Source organism: Arachis hypogaea, chromosome 13 (assembly GCF_003086295.3).
Source record: "Arachis hypogaea cultivar Tifrunner chromosome 13, arahy.Tifrunner.gnm2.J5K5, whole genome shotgun sequence".
NCBI classification, from domain to species: Eukaryota; Viridiplantae; Streptophyta; class Magnoliopsida; order Fabales; family Fabaceae; genus Arachis; species Arachis hypogaea.
In genome coordinates, this window is record NC_092048.1 from 3232217 (window position 1) to 3248764 (window position 16548).

At 26.4% G+C, this 16548-nt stretch overlaps 1 long non-coding RNA gene across 1 annotated transcript; it reads right to left on the reverse strand.

Moving 5' to 3' along the window:
• Nucleotides 1-12264: 12264 nt before the first annotated feature.
• Nucleotides 12265-15474, reverse strand: LOC112736479 (uncharacterized). Its single transcript, XR_003168762.3, has 2 exons — nucleotides 14799-15474; nucleotides 12265-12796 (listed from the first exon to the last, which is right to left on the reverse strand). It is a non-coding gene; the product is annotated as an uncharacterized lncRNA (long non-coding RNA).
• Between the last annotated feature and the right edge of the window lie 1074 nt (nucleotides 15475-16548).

A 16548-nucleotide genomic window follows, 5' to 3' on the forward strand; every position in this document is an offset into this window, starting at 1 on the left:
ACATGATATATTATTATCCACACAATCAGAAAAAAATAGTGGCAGAATGGTGCTACAATATGGCGGTTTTTAACTCAAATAGTGGCTTTTTAGAAGGAGGTTCAGGTCAAGTGGGGGCCATTAGGGATAGTGGCATTTTTAAACCAAATAGATGAAACAAGTAGATGGAGACACACACCTAGGTGTGATTTGTAATCGTGTTCTTTTATACTTCCCTTTTTAATATTTTCTTTCGACATCTCTATGAGAAATTATGCGTGGTGATGCAAATGTTGAAGTCAAATATAACAAAATTGTCCATTATAACTAACACACTAGCTAGTTGTTTCACTATTATGGCATCCACCAGATCAAATTAAAGCAAGACAAAATCATGATAACAATATACATGTAACAGCTGTATGGTCAAAGGTTATGATCACATGATTTTGGTTGGTTGGTTTAGTCTACAGTCTACACTTATACTTTTAAACTGTATTTTTAAATGCTTGTTTTCTAGTAGATATTTAGTCTCCACACACCACCAAACTCAACTATGGAACAACAAAAGAATTAAAGAAATTAAGTACTAAAATAAATTACAAGACCTCATTTTTTGATCGGTAGTTTCTGTAGTTATTATGTTAATACAAAAGTTTGTCTGGTCATGTATAATGAACTACGAATTAATTAATTAATATCTCTTAAATCATAAAATTATGTTATTGCTCTAGTTTCCACTTGTGTATTTCCCCCAAAGAAGGGGCCCTTTGTAAAGAGATAGTTGAATGGCTATATTCTCTTTAATAGAAGCAAAAGTGAACATGAACACTGAGAACCTCAGATACATATATAGTGGCAATCCCTTTTGCATTTTAAGTACTAAAACAACCTCATCATGATTCCTTTTGGTGTTGAATCCCTTTTTTTCGTAGCTCTAAATTAAATTTGCCATACTTTTGGTGGAAAGTCAACAGACAAGCCATGAAAATGAATGTCTTTTCTTTTTCTTCTTTTTATGTTTTTGTTTTTCTCAAATCTATTGAAGGAATATTCGCTCATATTAACTAGAATCATCCTTGATTTCTTTTTTTTTTTTTCTCAAGGTGCTCATAAATCATAATACATACATAAGTTATAAAACTTGTATGGATTCAATCTTTTTCATATTTCTTTAAACAAACAAATAGAGATAGAATTAAAGTGATTCCCTAAATGCCTCTCTAGATATTCAATGTGTCGACTATTCATGGAACATGATAATCATCTGCTTCTAGAAAAAATCAAAGAATTTTTTGAAAATCCTAAAAGAGTCCACTGTTCTTTTTTCTCCAACAGATGATCAAATTTGTATTTAGGTTCGAATCTTACTGAAAGGTCTACTAGAAATTAAAAATTGCTAAGAAAGAATTCATTTTTGTTATTAGTAGACTGACAAGAAAAAAGAATAACTAAAAGAAAAAAAATCGAATTGTTATTCATCAAAATATCATTTATTCAATGACCGGCGTTAAACGAGGATATATGACTCGAAAACGGAGAATAAAAATTCATTTATTTAATTTGAGAAACGACAAAAACTGTGATAAAAAAGAGATATCTTCGAAAAATAATACTTCTTATTTTTTTTCAAAAAAGGATAAAAATCAAAGAAAATTAACGAAATCGACCTAAAATTTTCATTAATAAAAAAAAATAGAGCTTCTCTCATTATATAAAATAAACTTTGTATAAGTTTTATATGGGATTTTTTTTTAATTTTGCGGTAAAATTGCTGATTATACTCAGATATTCACGGAAAAAAATATCAGAGCACTTATATCCTTTTAGCCCTCTTCTTAAAAATGAGCCGGTATGAATTGGTTCTAATTTATATGAAATTGTTACCTCATGCTCATTTTATATTTTTTAGTCAACGTAATTTAAAAATATATATATATATTTCGGTATCTCATATAGATTTTATAATTATTGAAATTGGTTTTATAAATAATATAGGATTCAACGAGCTATTTTTACGATTTTGTTAGATAGACAATAATTTTTGTAAATAATGTTAATAATGGATTTTAGAATTGACCCAATAAAATTAAAAAAAAAACACTTCATCCCAAATTACTTCTTAAACCTTAACATTAGAATAACTATTCGCACACCTAGTAAATTGAACATCCAGTCATTGTTAACTGTGCATGAGTAAATCGAATCAAAAGGAATAACCATTCAATTAAGAATAATCAACATAATCATCTGTATACCTATTAAATTGAACATCCAGCATATTTATTATTCACATTGTTTAGTATTTTCATTGTCTTTCTATACTTTTCCATCTTTTTATTATGTATTTTTTTAGTACGGTGAAATGGATAAATTTTATACATTTAAAGGGTAACTCACTTATAATGATTGAATTTAAAACTGAATTATGAATGGGATTTGATTTTATGAACGAAATTCATAATTTTTCCTATTCAGTAATCATGGTGCTCCACACGATGATGACATGTCACTGATGACTTACTAATTTTAGAACAGATCACATTTGAATGTGAATAGTTTAATTTGGTCGAATCCTTTGATTATTGCATAAGCATAACTCATGAGTAACGAAATCTATACGCAATTTGAGCCCGCAAAATAATGAGTAAAATTGATAAGAAATAAACAAAAGCTTAAAAACAAAAATTCATCACATATAATATATACTACTATTACTATCTGATGATGATGTGTTTTTATTATGATTAAGTAGAACAGTTCCATATGATTAAAAAAGAGATATATGAGTCACCAAAAAAAAAAAAGAGATATATGATGTAACAACATTTATAATTATAATTATATATATATTGAGGATAATGAGCTCACAAAGACGAAGATTTGTCCTCTCTTTCATTCCTGACATGACTACCCTATCAATGTAGTTAGTATTCCAAATCCTATCTATCTATTACTTGTTACTTCAATATGATTCTAGTTATAGAAAAAATTTTAAGTATATCAAGAACACCGATATTCCAATTGTTTTAATTATTAATTTTAATTAATATATATTATATATTTTTTTTATAATTTAGATCAACAGTTAAAATAATTAGAACATTGATGTTTTCGATACACTTAAAACTCTTTTCTAGTTATATATATATGAAACAGGCTAACTTTTTTAGATATTAACTAAAATTTATTGTAATACTCGGTTATTAAAGTTTATGGTATTTTTTAAAATTTTAGAAGTAGGACAATTCGCAAAAATATATTGTATTTTTAATATTTAAATATACAAATTGAAAGAATATATTGTCTTGCTTCCAAAATTTTAAATAATATCATTAAATCTAATAACGGAGTGTTATACCAAAATTTAGTTAATATCTAAAAAAATTAATGGAACATAACTTGTTTTCTGAAAGCAAATATGTCATTCACTATTTAACAATATTAAAGTATTTTATTCCTCATATATATATATATATATATATATATATATATATATATATATATATATTAAATTAGGGTTTTACTTTTTTTTTTTCAAAAAAAAGAAAGAAATGAAAGTTTATTATAAAATTAAATTGATCATTTTAAGGTTCTAAAAGACAACTTTATTATTTGTACTCCATAGGAAGGTGATCAGGTGTATTGGGAATATCGGTGTTCCAGTTATTTTAACCGTTGATCTAAATCATAAAAAATATATATAATATATATTAATTAAGATCAACGATTAAAATAACTAGAAGACAAATATTTCTGGATACACCTGATAACTTTTCTATAATATTTTGTTAGGGATATAGATTCCTTTTCGTGGGTTATATTGGAGTAGGCTTCTTCTATATATAGGTCCTAGCTACTCTTGAGAGATTAGGAGATATGAAAATAAAGGAATGTACACAAACATATATAGCTTTAATATATATGTTTCATTGCATTATATTGTGATGGTTGCATTGATATGGGAAGCTGGTTTTATACAAATTGACAATAATTAAATTTTGTTGGGATTCTACTTTCTACAACTAACTAAATATTAGGGTTTGGGTCCATTTATATTTCATTATCATGAAATTCAAGTGGCTATAAGCTTTGCCAGTGGCAGAGATAGATAGATATATAGTTGGACATAGATTTAAATGGATGGGAGTAATAGTGATTGGTGTTGAATGAGCCTTGATTATTTTGGTATAATAATATAGGCTATGGTCCATGGACCATGAGTGCCCATTATGCTTTATAAAGCACTCATCTTTGTTCCCCAACATAACTTTATTCATTTGACCAAATACGGTGTAATAAATATTTTTTTGAATCTATATTTTAATAATATTTAAAAATTATGTAAAATATAAAAAGAGTTTAAGTTTTATATACTTATAATATAAAAAACTTTATACAATCATTTAATTTAAATTTAAAAAATAGTAATTTATATGATTAATTATCAAGAAAATATTTTTATATGAACAATACATTAAAATTATATTTATATAAAGATTAAGTAATTTTCAATATTTTAAATGCACATAATCACATATTAATTAAATGTATTATCATATTTCAGAATCCTTTTAGTTTAGTGAGCTTGTGGACAGTGGACTCTAGGTGGATGCGCATATATAACTGTCTGCCTTTGCCTCAACGGCAAGTTAATTAGTTTGACCAAATATTTCAAATACGTATATACATACATACCCTCGTAGAGTACTAAATAAAGTATATAAATGTATATAATTTTAGGTATCAGATATATCGGTATTCTAGCTAATAATTTGAATCATTAATTTTAATTTAAAGTATATTAATTAAAATTAACAATTAAAATTATTAAAATACCAGTATTTTAGGTACATTTAAAAACTTTTCAATAATATACTGTGCACAGACTTATATATCTACGGTATATACGTTACGTATGGTAGTGGGGATTCTTCAAATCATATATAAGTATGCATATACGTATGTATGTGTATATATGTATTTAACTATTTATATAGCACTTCATAATAAGAAATAGACTGGGTTGTTGGATGAATACTCATTATTGTTAGATTAAAATTTTTAGAACAATAATATATGAATTTATTATAGCTTAATTGCACCGTACCTTTGTTTTAGGGGGGGGGGGGTTACGTGCGATTTTAAATCGGTGAAAATTCAGGTGCAGTCAATTTTAGGTGAAGTTGATAGTTGAAAGTTTTTAGATAAAAATTTAGTCAAATAAGTTAAATTATCTAACAACTCTCATCTATCAATTTCACGTAAAATTAATTGCACTTGAATTTCTACCTTCTAAATATTATAAACTTTGCAATAGCGTTATAAACTTAAACTTTTTTTTCTTATAAATTATATATAAATTCTAATTATTACATGATATAGACTTTGAGGACTTGAACCTGTTTAAAATTACATGTATATATGTTATATGTTAAAATGTTATAAATAAAGTTTAAATTCTAAATTTTTAAGTTAAAAGTTTTATTATTTATTATTTATCTACTATATTTTTTATTTATGAACAGACTCATTAAAAAATTTTAGATTAGGTCAGAGTTTTAAATAAGTCAGACTTAAATATTTAAATAAATTTTTAATAAATTATGAGCTAAGTTCACATTAAAAATAAAAACTATAATATAAATATGATCTTCTAATGATAAAGTTTGACTCTTTTTTTTCCACTTTTCATTCATAAGTCCTTACCACCTAAACCAATAGTGTGCATATATATATAAAGTTGTGTTTGGAAAGGAGATTGAAATTAAAAATAAAGACTAAGAAATAGAAATTAAATTAAATTTTAGTATTGTATTTAATCTAAAATATACTTAATTAAATTATGTTTCAGTATATATATTATATTTAGTTTAAGATAATATAGAAATTAAAAGATAGAATTAAAATTTAAAAAATTAAATAAAAATATTTTAAAAAAAATATTATTAAAATTTTAGTCTCTATTCTAAAAAATTTTAATTATTTATATCTCTACTTTTTAAAAATATTAAAAGAGCTAAAATTATATATTTTATAACTGAAATTTTAGCTTATTTAAATATCTAATTACTAAACACATTACTGAATCTCTCTATAAATAAACGCTACTTAGGATAATTTAAAAGCTAAGCTTTGCTTGGGACCTTTTCTTATTGTTGGCTTTGTGAGTAATTGTTCTAATAGTAATTAACTATTAATTCATGTCAACTTGGCATAACTACGGTAGCAACGACTTAATAATAATTAGTATAAGATTTGTTGAACTTCTCTTGTAACTTCCATTTTCATTTTAATTTTTCACAAATATACAATATTGGATTGTAATAGTATACTTTAACTATATATATAATTAACAACAAAAATATTTAATAAAAAAAATTAACTAAAATAATCAAAATTTATTTTATTTAATATTTATTAATTATTATAATAACTAATAAATAAATATTAAATAATATAAATTCTGACTATTTTTTTTAATCTTCTTAACATCATCTATGAATAAAAAGCATGCATAGTTGAGTCCAATACGCTTCCTTCTAATTAAAGAAAGCTATAATTAAGATATTATAAAAAGCATGCATAGTTGGGAATATTATCCACGACTATTAAAATGACATCATTTTATTATTATCCGGCGTGGCCAAAAAAGTTTAGTTTATTATTCTATTTGTTAAGATATTATTAAAAAAATTGAAAAATTACTACAATATTTAAAATTTAATTTCGAATACAATAATAATATAATTTAAATTTTGTCTGAAAACTAAATTTAGTATATGATAAATTTTAAAGACCATTCTAAAAAATTTAATCATTTATTTTGTCAAAGAGAGAATTAAAAAAATCATTATAATGCTCAAAACTTAATTTCGAATACAACAATATTATTGTAGTTTATTGTCCGGAAACTGAATTCAGTACACAACAAAATTTTAAAGACCATTCTAAAAATTTAATAATTTATTTTGTCAAAAAGAGAATTGAAGAATCACTACAAATCTACAATGTTCTTGAAAAATCACTACAATGTTCAAAATTCAAATTCGAATACAACAAAAGTATAGTTTAAATTTTGTCCAAAAACTAAATTCGGTATACGACAAATTTTAAAGACTATTCTAAAAATTTAATCATTTATTTTGTAAAAAAGAGAAGAATCACTACCATGCTCAAAATTCAATTTCGAATACAACAATAGTGCAATCACTACAATGCTCAAAATTTAATTTCAAATATAATAATAGTGCAATTTAAATCTTATCTGGAAACTAAATTCGGTATATGATGACATAAATTTTAAAGACCATTCTAAAAATTTAATCATTTGTTTTATCAAAAAGAGAATTGAAGAATTACTACAATGCTCAAAACTCAATTTCGAACACAATACTAGTGCAATTTAAATCTTGTCTAAAAATTAAATTCGGTATACGACATAAATTTTAAAGACCGTTCTAAAAATATAATAATTTCTCTTGTAAAAAAAAATTTGAAGAATCATTACAATACTCAAAATAAATTCAATTTCGAATACAACAATAGTGTAATTTAAATCTTGTTCGGAAACTAAATTTAATATATGACATAAATTTTAAAGACTATTCTAAAAATTTAATAATTTGTTTTGTATATTTGTAACATTTTTAAAATACATATTAAAATTATTAATTACATTTTTTTATAAAAAATATAAGTTAAAACTTATACTAAAAATAACTTCAATTCTTGCGGTCAGGTGTGCATGTCTCAAGGGCGTGTTACCTCACATGCATCGAATAAATAATTTTGCTTAGCTTGTCGATAATATAAGTAAAAGAAAAATATTAAAAAGCTATTAAAATTTATTGTTTTTAATTATTAGTTAGTTATTAATATTTAAAAGTATAAGATAAAATATATTATTAAATTATTAATTAAATTAAAAGAATTAAATTAAAAAAATTGAATTGATGGTTTTAAAATAATAAATTTTATTTGATGGCTTTCTATCATTTTTCATAAGCAAAATAAAGAGTGAACTATCAATTTAGTCTTTGATTTTTTTTTAAATGACAACTAAATTTTTTAGAGAAAAAATAGTTTATTTTGATCCTTATTCTTTATTTTTGTGATATATATAATGCGGTTTTTCTATGTGATTTTTTATCAAGTCCAATAAAAAATGTTGATATATCAAGTTACATAATTGAGATGTCATGTCTACTTGTTGAAGTGATTATTAGGTGTTAACATAGAATTATAGAAAATTAAAAATGGATAAAATTCTATTATTTCTAAATTTAAATTGGTTAAAGGTACGTATGTGATAATTCAATATTTTTTGTTCGAACTTGACAGAAAAATGTATAAAATACTACATTATATCACGAAAGTAGTAGACAAAGAACAAAATAAAAAAAATTCCGTAAAAAAATTATATTATCATTTCAAAAAAAAAATTAAATTAATAATTCTCTCTAAAATAAATAAATAATTACTCTTTTATTCTTTTCTTCTTCCTTCTAAAACACCGATTAGCAAACGGGGTGCTCAAGTTTGCTTTTGGAACTGCATTTCTACATATATATATTATTTTAATATTTGAAATACAACAGAACAATTAGCTAATAATAATAACAATAAAATAAATTATTAAAACAAAAAAAAAGTGAAACAATTCTCCTTTTCTTCACGAAATGCAAATGATTACGTTTTTGGTATACTCAGCTTGAATGTATACAAATTTCTAAACCCCCAATATATAATTAATTATTAATTAGATTATGATCTATAAATTCTTTATTCGTTCCTTCTATTTTTTCTTTCACCTTTAAATTTAATAAATATTTTAAGAAAGATAAAAACTCAAGTACAATCGACTTCATATAAAATTAATAGTTGAGAGCTGTTAGATGAAAATTTTGTCAAATCAGTCAAATCATCTAACGACTCTGAATTATTAACTTCACGTGAAGTCGACGGCACCTAAGTTTCACCTTTAAAAAAATATGAAGCCGAATAATAGGTGTAGAAATAGAATTAATTATCCATGCCCGGTGAGAGGAAAATGACAATGCAGCCTTCAAAAATAAAATAAGAAATTAAAAATAATAAAATTGGATATTGGGATAATGATAAGATGAAAGCACTTAGTCCACAGAAACACGTTGATTTGTTCGAATACAGAAAATGACTTGCGCTTATTATTACTAGCCTCTAGGGTTACATACACTTATAATTAATAATGCTTCGTCTTCCTCACTTTCTTCCTCTATTTATCATACTGATAGGGATGGATTATTCAGAAACTTTATAAAGGATAAAAAAAAAACCGTTAGAAGCTAATTAATTTGTTAAATTATTGGTTTATTTTGAAGATTAAATTGTCAATATATATTAATTATTTATATTATTAGATGTATAATCATTTATGAGTCTTTTTTTATTAGCTTAAATTTTTTAAACAAATAATTTTATGATATAATATTAAAATTTTTGTAACATAGAAGTCTAATTCCACTAAAAAAAAAGTCTTGTTGTCCAGGAAGAATAATAAAGAAATTTGATGGAGGAGGGATCGAAAATTAAAATATTATATTATTAATATATATAATTATAATTAATATTTTTTTTATTAAAAATTACTAATAAGTGTTTGTTATATAAAAAATTTATCTTAGTTCTTATAATTTTTTTATTTTGGATTCTGTAAAATATAAAAATTATCTATTTTTTATTAGTTTACTTTGTTGAGTATTTGACAATAAGTTATATTTTTATACTTTATATTATAAAAAATATATTATAAAATAATATAAATAAATTATTCTAATAACTTTGTTATATGTATTTAAAACATATTCATGAATAAAATATATAAAATATAATTATTTTAATGAAATTACTTAATATGTTATTAATTTAATGTCATGAGAAAAATAAATAAATTTTAAAATAATTTATTTTCATGTATATACTATAATATATAAAGATTTTTTTAGTTATTATAAATATTAAAATATTTTTATATGATAATAAATATAAAAATTAAGAGAAAAAATATTTAAAAAGAGAAAAAAATTTAAATGTTTAAAAATTTGAAAATGTATTTAATTTAAAATGATTAACAATAATGTTTTCTCAATTTAAGAATTATTACTTGCTTTTGAATTTAATAATTTAATTATTTATCTAAAATAATTATTTATTTTATTTTTTAAATAAAATTATATAATATATAATAACTTTATATACTTAAAATTAAAAAATTGGGAACCAAAATCTATGCTTACTCCTCTTGAATCCGTTCCTAGTGATGCCACATTTGTTTTAGCCACGTTTTCTTAGTAGTGGTAATTAGTTAGATTTTTTGCCACACTTTTTACGTTACACTAGTAAAACATGGCCATAGATAAAAATCGAATCCGATCTTTGTTAATTAACCATGAAAATCTAAGATTCTTATATAAAAAATGTGTTAAGAATATAACTATTTATGTGTCTTTTTTATTTAAAAGTTAAAATTCATCAATTAAAAAATAATTTTAATTTTAAAACTTGACGTGTCTTAACAAAAGGAGGAAAAATTAATTTTTTATTTTTTATATTACAATTAATTATTAAAAATATTATCCCACAATTATAATTATTTAAAAATTATTTTGGGAGGGGAGGAATTTTTTATGCGTCGCCCTAAATGATCCATCCATGCATCTAGATGCCAGCTAAATATAGATGAGCTTTTTGACTCAGGCGGAGACTAAAAAATTTGCATGCAATAATTTATTTGAGAAAAAAGAAAGAAAAAAAATCCTGTAATTACCCATTGACCCTTATATTATATATTTATTTGTTTTGTTTATCTTTGAAGTTTGAACACATTATGAAGAGTGCCTTCCCCACTCTAACATGCATAATGGCGAAAATTATGTTGTTGATGATATTCAATAATTACTCCTAAAGCATGAATTAATATTAGGCATTAGCTGCTAAGAAATAATTGCTAATTAGTATTTAGCAATATTTGATGCTTCCCAGTTCCCATGAGATGATAATCTTGTAAAAGCCTGAGAGAATTCTTATTATTATTATTATTATTATTATTATTATTATTATTATGGTAAAATATATATTTTTTTAAAATTTATAATTTTTTAAAAATATTTTAATGTTTAATTTTATTTAAGTTTGCTCTTAAGATTTTCGATTGTATCATCAAAATTATCTTCTAATATTTTTTATTTGTTTCAAAATTATTATTTGATGTTTTTTATTTTATTCTTAATTAACATTTTAGATGAAATTAATGTTCAGTAATAATTTTAAAATAAAATTAAATTCGTTAAAAATAAAATTGAATAAAATAAAATGTTAAAAATATTTTTTAAAAAATTGTAAATATTAAAAAAATACTTTTTTATTATTATTATTATTATTATTATTATTATTATTATTATTATTATTATTTGGCTAAAGTAAAATAAATAAATATTCGGATAGAAAAAGATATACATTATTCAAGACACAAATGACAAGTGTCACTTTTTCATATAAATTTTAATAAAATTATTTAAATTTTTTATTAGAAAAAATATTAATGCCACAATTTTAAATATGCATATGTATTGAGAGATGAATCCTAACATATACAGATCACTACTACTTATGATTGATTATTTATCAATAATACATATTTTCTTTTGAGTAATACTCTAAATAGGCAGATTTATTTTCTAGACAAATCTTAGATTCTAAGATTATTAGATATATATTATATAGGTCTTCAAAACTGTTTGAACTGGTTAACACAATATTCTCTTTCTTACATAGAGGTTGTAGGTGTGATGTGTCGGGTAAAATAATACATGTCGCGCTCAAGATACATTAGTTCCTGGACACGTGGCTAAAACGACGTCATTTTGGAACAATGCCAAACGACGCTGTTTTGAGAGAACAGATATGTTCCCACCTTTATTCCCTAATTCTCAAAATTTCGATGTTTTAAAGTCAAATAAGTCCCCTAAAATTTTTGTTATAAGTCAAAAAGGTCCTTGAATTTAAGTGGGTACCTTATATAAAAAAATCCTTGTAAAATTACAAGTATTCCAAATTCTCACCTAGATTTTACGAACTAATCCTTCATATTCTTCACCCCATTAACATTTATCCAAGTTTGTAATGGTGTTTTGACGGTGTGTACAGGAACTGCTTGGTGATGGTGTGTTATGCATATCACCATTATTGTTCGAGATAAGTTAAGTTAACTTTTGTTGCATTAAATTGACAATAAAAAATGAAGCATGATAGAAATGGATCATGGATGGAGATAGAAACACTAAGTTCTACCACACCAAAGCTATAGTTAAAAGAGGAAAAAATAGAATTCTTAAACTCAGAGGACAAGAGGGGGAGTAGATTGAAGAAGAGGAGGAATTGAAAAAGAACATCACTTGCCATTTCAAAAACCTTTATCAAGAAGAGGTAAGAGTTGTTCCTTTTGAATTAGACCATTACAACCTCCCTAATTTTAGTTCGTCTGATTGCAGGAAGCTTGCAGCTACTCCTACGGAAATGGAAATTCGAAGAGCTTTGTTCAACATAAGATCTCTCAAGGCTCTAGGAAGTGATGGCTTTTTGGCACTTATCAATAAAAATAATTGGGGGATCATGAAGAACAAAGTGTGTGATTTTATCCAAACTTGCTGGAATGAACTGGAGATCATAAAGCAAGCCAATTCCACTCTTATCGCGCTAGTTTCAAAGCTTAACCATCCAGAGTCCATAAACCAGTTCCGACCGATAGCACTGTGTAATGTGACCTATAAGATGCTAACTAAGATAATAGTAGACAGAATCAAACTTCATCTCAGTGATAGAATAGCGGTGCACCGATCAAGTTTTATTCCAGAAAGAAAAATACAAGACAATATCATCATTGCAAAGGAGCTCATGCATAATAATATGAGGAGAGTGAAAGGAAAAAAAACGTTTCATGGCTATAAAAATTGATTTCGAAAAGGTTTATGACAAGCTTAACTGGGACTTCATTAAAGTTAGACTTAAGGAGTTTAAATTACTAGAGAAAGTGATCCAAATAATTATGCAATGCGTTAACTCAGTATCCTATAATGTGCTGTGGAATAGAAACAAGACAGAGGAGTTTATTCCAAAAAGAGGGGTGAGACAAGGTGATCCCATTTCTCCATATCTTTTCGTATTTGTAAGGACAAACTATCTCAGCTAATAGAGGAGTTGGTGCATCTAGAAGAGTGAAAACCTATGGTAGCAGGTAGAAGGGGACCGAAAATATCCCATTTGAACTTTGCTGATGATGTTCTTTTATTCACAGAAGCCAGCCAAGAACAAATGTAAAGGGTTAAGGAAACGCTGGTAAAATTTTGCAAGGCGTCTGGATTGAAAATTAACGAAGACAAATTTTCAATTGTCTTCTCAAAAAGCACAAATATAAATTCAAAAAGGAGGATTATGGACATAGCTGAATTCAAGAACAAAAGAATTTGGAAAAATACCTTGGAGCCCTAATTACAAATAATAGAAGAGGCAAGGAAAAATTCAAAGATGTTATGGAAAGGGTTCAGAGTAAACTCAAGGAATGGAAGAGTAAGTGTCTATCTCTTGCGGAAAGATTAACGCTGGCTCAAGCATCCATTAGTCCTGCTCTTAACTTTCAAATGCAACACGATAGAGTTCCTAAAGGAGTTTGTCAGAAAATTGAAAAGCTTCAGAGGAGCTTCGTATGGGGGATGAACCTAAGCATCGAAAAATGCACTTAATTAGTTGGAAAACTCTATGTCATCCTAAGCACGAAGGGGGTATGGGCTTCAGAAAAATCACATCAATGAATGATGCATTTTTTATGAAAATCCTTTGGCAAATGGAAGGAGAACCTGAGAAACTATGGGTTGAGGTGCTAAAACAGAAGTACTATCCGGGAGGATAATTGAAAAACAACATAAGAAGCAAAAGCTCTGATTCCACGCTTTGGAAGGAACTCGTGAAAATATGGCCAATCTATCAAGAAAATTCAATACAATACATAGGAAATGGCTGCGGAACCAACTTCTGAAAGGATCAATGGGTGTTAGGAGAATGAGCTCTCAAAAATCATACTCTCAACCCAAACATGAATAGCAATAGCATGGTGAAGGACTGGACCAATAAGACAGGAGAATGGGATAGAGAACAATTTAGACTCAATTTACCAGAAGTAATTGTTCAAAAAATTACAACAATGTACCCACCAAATCCAGATCAAGAGGGAGATAAGAGAGGATGAAAGCACACAGAGGATGGAGATTTCTCAATAGCAGCAACTTATAAAGCCCTAAACAATTGATCAAAATCCTAAAAAACAATATGGAAGTAGATATGGGAATGAAAAGGGACACAAAAAATTAAAGTGTTCATGTGGACCGCTCTCCATAGAAGAATTCTAATAAATGAGAGGAAATAAAAAATATTTGGGGGAAGCAGAGACTGTTATGCTTGCCATGGAATGCAGAAAAGTTGCATACATGTGTTAAAGGATTGTCAGAAAGTATCAACAATTTGGGTCCAACTCTTAGATTCATCTAAAATTCAATCCTTTTTCAACCTAAACTGGGAGGAATGGGTAAAGCTGAATTTGACACAGCAACTATGAAAGAGTAGCTAGGGATTTTGATTGGAAAGATATTTTCATGGTAGCCTGTTGGAGAATATGATATTGGAGAAATAAGGAAATTAATGATGACAACTACAGAAGATCGCACCAACCTCATATTGAAATCATGAATCAAGTTCAGGAAATTAAACAAATTTTGGAAAGGAATTACCTGATTGAAGGATTGAAGATGAAACAGGAGATTCACGTCAGATGGGTGCCACCGTCAGAAGGATGGGTAAAGCTTAACACAGATGGGTCTTCACAGGGGAACATGAGATGCGCTGGCTGTGGCGGTTTGGTGAGAAATGAGGACGGAAGATGGGTTGCTGGATTTACCTGTAGGATTGGCAGCTGCACAGCATTCACGGCAGAGCTATGGGGTGTCATGGAAGACCTGAAATTCGGCGGCTGTTGTTAATTTGTTGAATAGTGGAAGAAATCTGGAGAAACATCCTAATTCTCTAGTCAGACGAATTGTTGCACTGAAAAAGAATGACTAGAGAATATTTTTTGTACAAATTTACAGAGAGGCTAATAGATGTGCTGACTATTTAGCTAGAAAAAATTTAGAAATTGGTGATGGTTTTTTGTTTTGGGATACACCATCTCGAGAGTTAGCTAGAATCATCCATGAGAATTATATAAGGGCTTCATTACCCCGATCTATTTGTATATAAGATGTCATTCTTTTTGGGCTTTTGCTAGTCCCGTCATTGTACCAAAAAAAAAGAGAATGAAGCATGATGAACGTACATGTAATATTAGGATAGATCAAAGACAGAATGTTGTAGGTATAGCTTAAGTGAGAGTTGTGAAATGGTTACAAATATGTATTAGATAATAACAAAAACAATGCAAGTGTTTAGAATTTTTATTCTATTGTGATGTTGTATTGTGTTAGTTGTTTGGTTAACTTGTGACATAATTTTATGTTTTAGTATTTAAATGAGTGAAGACATAGTATCTGTATTTTACCGTGTTGAAAATTTTGTAGAGACAACAAAGGAGTTCTTGTGTACATCAATAGAGAAAGTCAAAAAATTTCTCCCAATGGACATTAACTTTATCTATTTCTTTGACCTATAGAAAGTTTTTTTGGACTTGAGTTATCATGACTAGTTGACCACAAGACAATGTATTAGTATGATCCCACTTCTACTAATTTAGAATCTGGTATTCACCTAATTTATGGGGATAAAGAGATTAAAGTTCTGCAAAAAGAAGAAGATGCTAAATGAGAATATTGACGAATTTTAATTGTTTGATTGTAATTGTACTTGAGATTTGTCATTTTATGTGCTTGGAACTTCATACTTTAACATACTTTGGGTAATTTTATCATGATTTCATTCTAATTCTCGTTCTATTTGCTTAATTCGAGGGGATCAATTTGACATATATACTATAAATTCAGGAACCTTTTTTATTTATAACAAAAATTTTAGGGCACCTATTTAACTTTAGAACATCGAAGTTTTGAAAATCAGGAACAAAGATAGAGACAAATCTATCCCCTTAAAATGGTGTTGTTTGGTGTTGTCCCAAAACGATGTCGTTTTAACCATGTGTCCAAAGACTAATGTGTCTTGAGTGCGACGCGTGTTGCTTTACCTAACATGTCATACATACCTACATCTTCCACGTAGGAAAGAGAGTGTCGTGTTAACCAATTCAACCTGACTTGAGGATCTATATAACATATATCTAATAATCTTGGAAATTCAAGACCTAATTAATTTTTCTGAGAAACAAATTTGTCAAACCACTAAATCTTTGGGAACTTATTTGGGGTATTATTCTTTTATTATTATTAATTTTTTTTTTTTTCAAAAAAGTTCTCATGTATAAGAACGTCCTTCACGCTTATATTAGTGAACAAGGGTGCATGATTTTAGTAACTCTGGACCTGAAACGTTGAT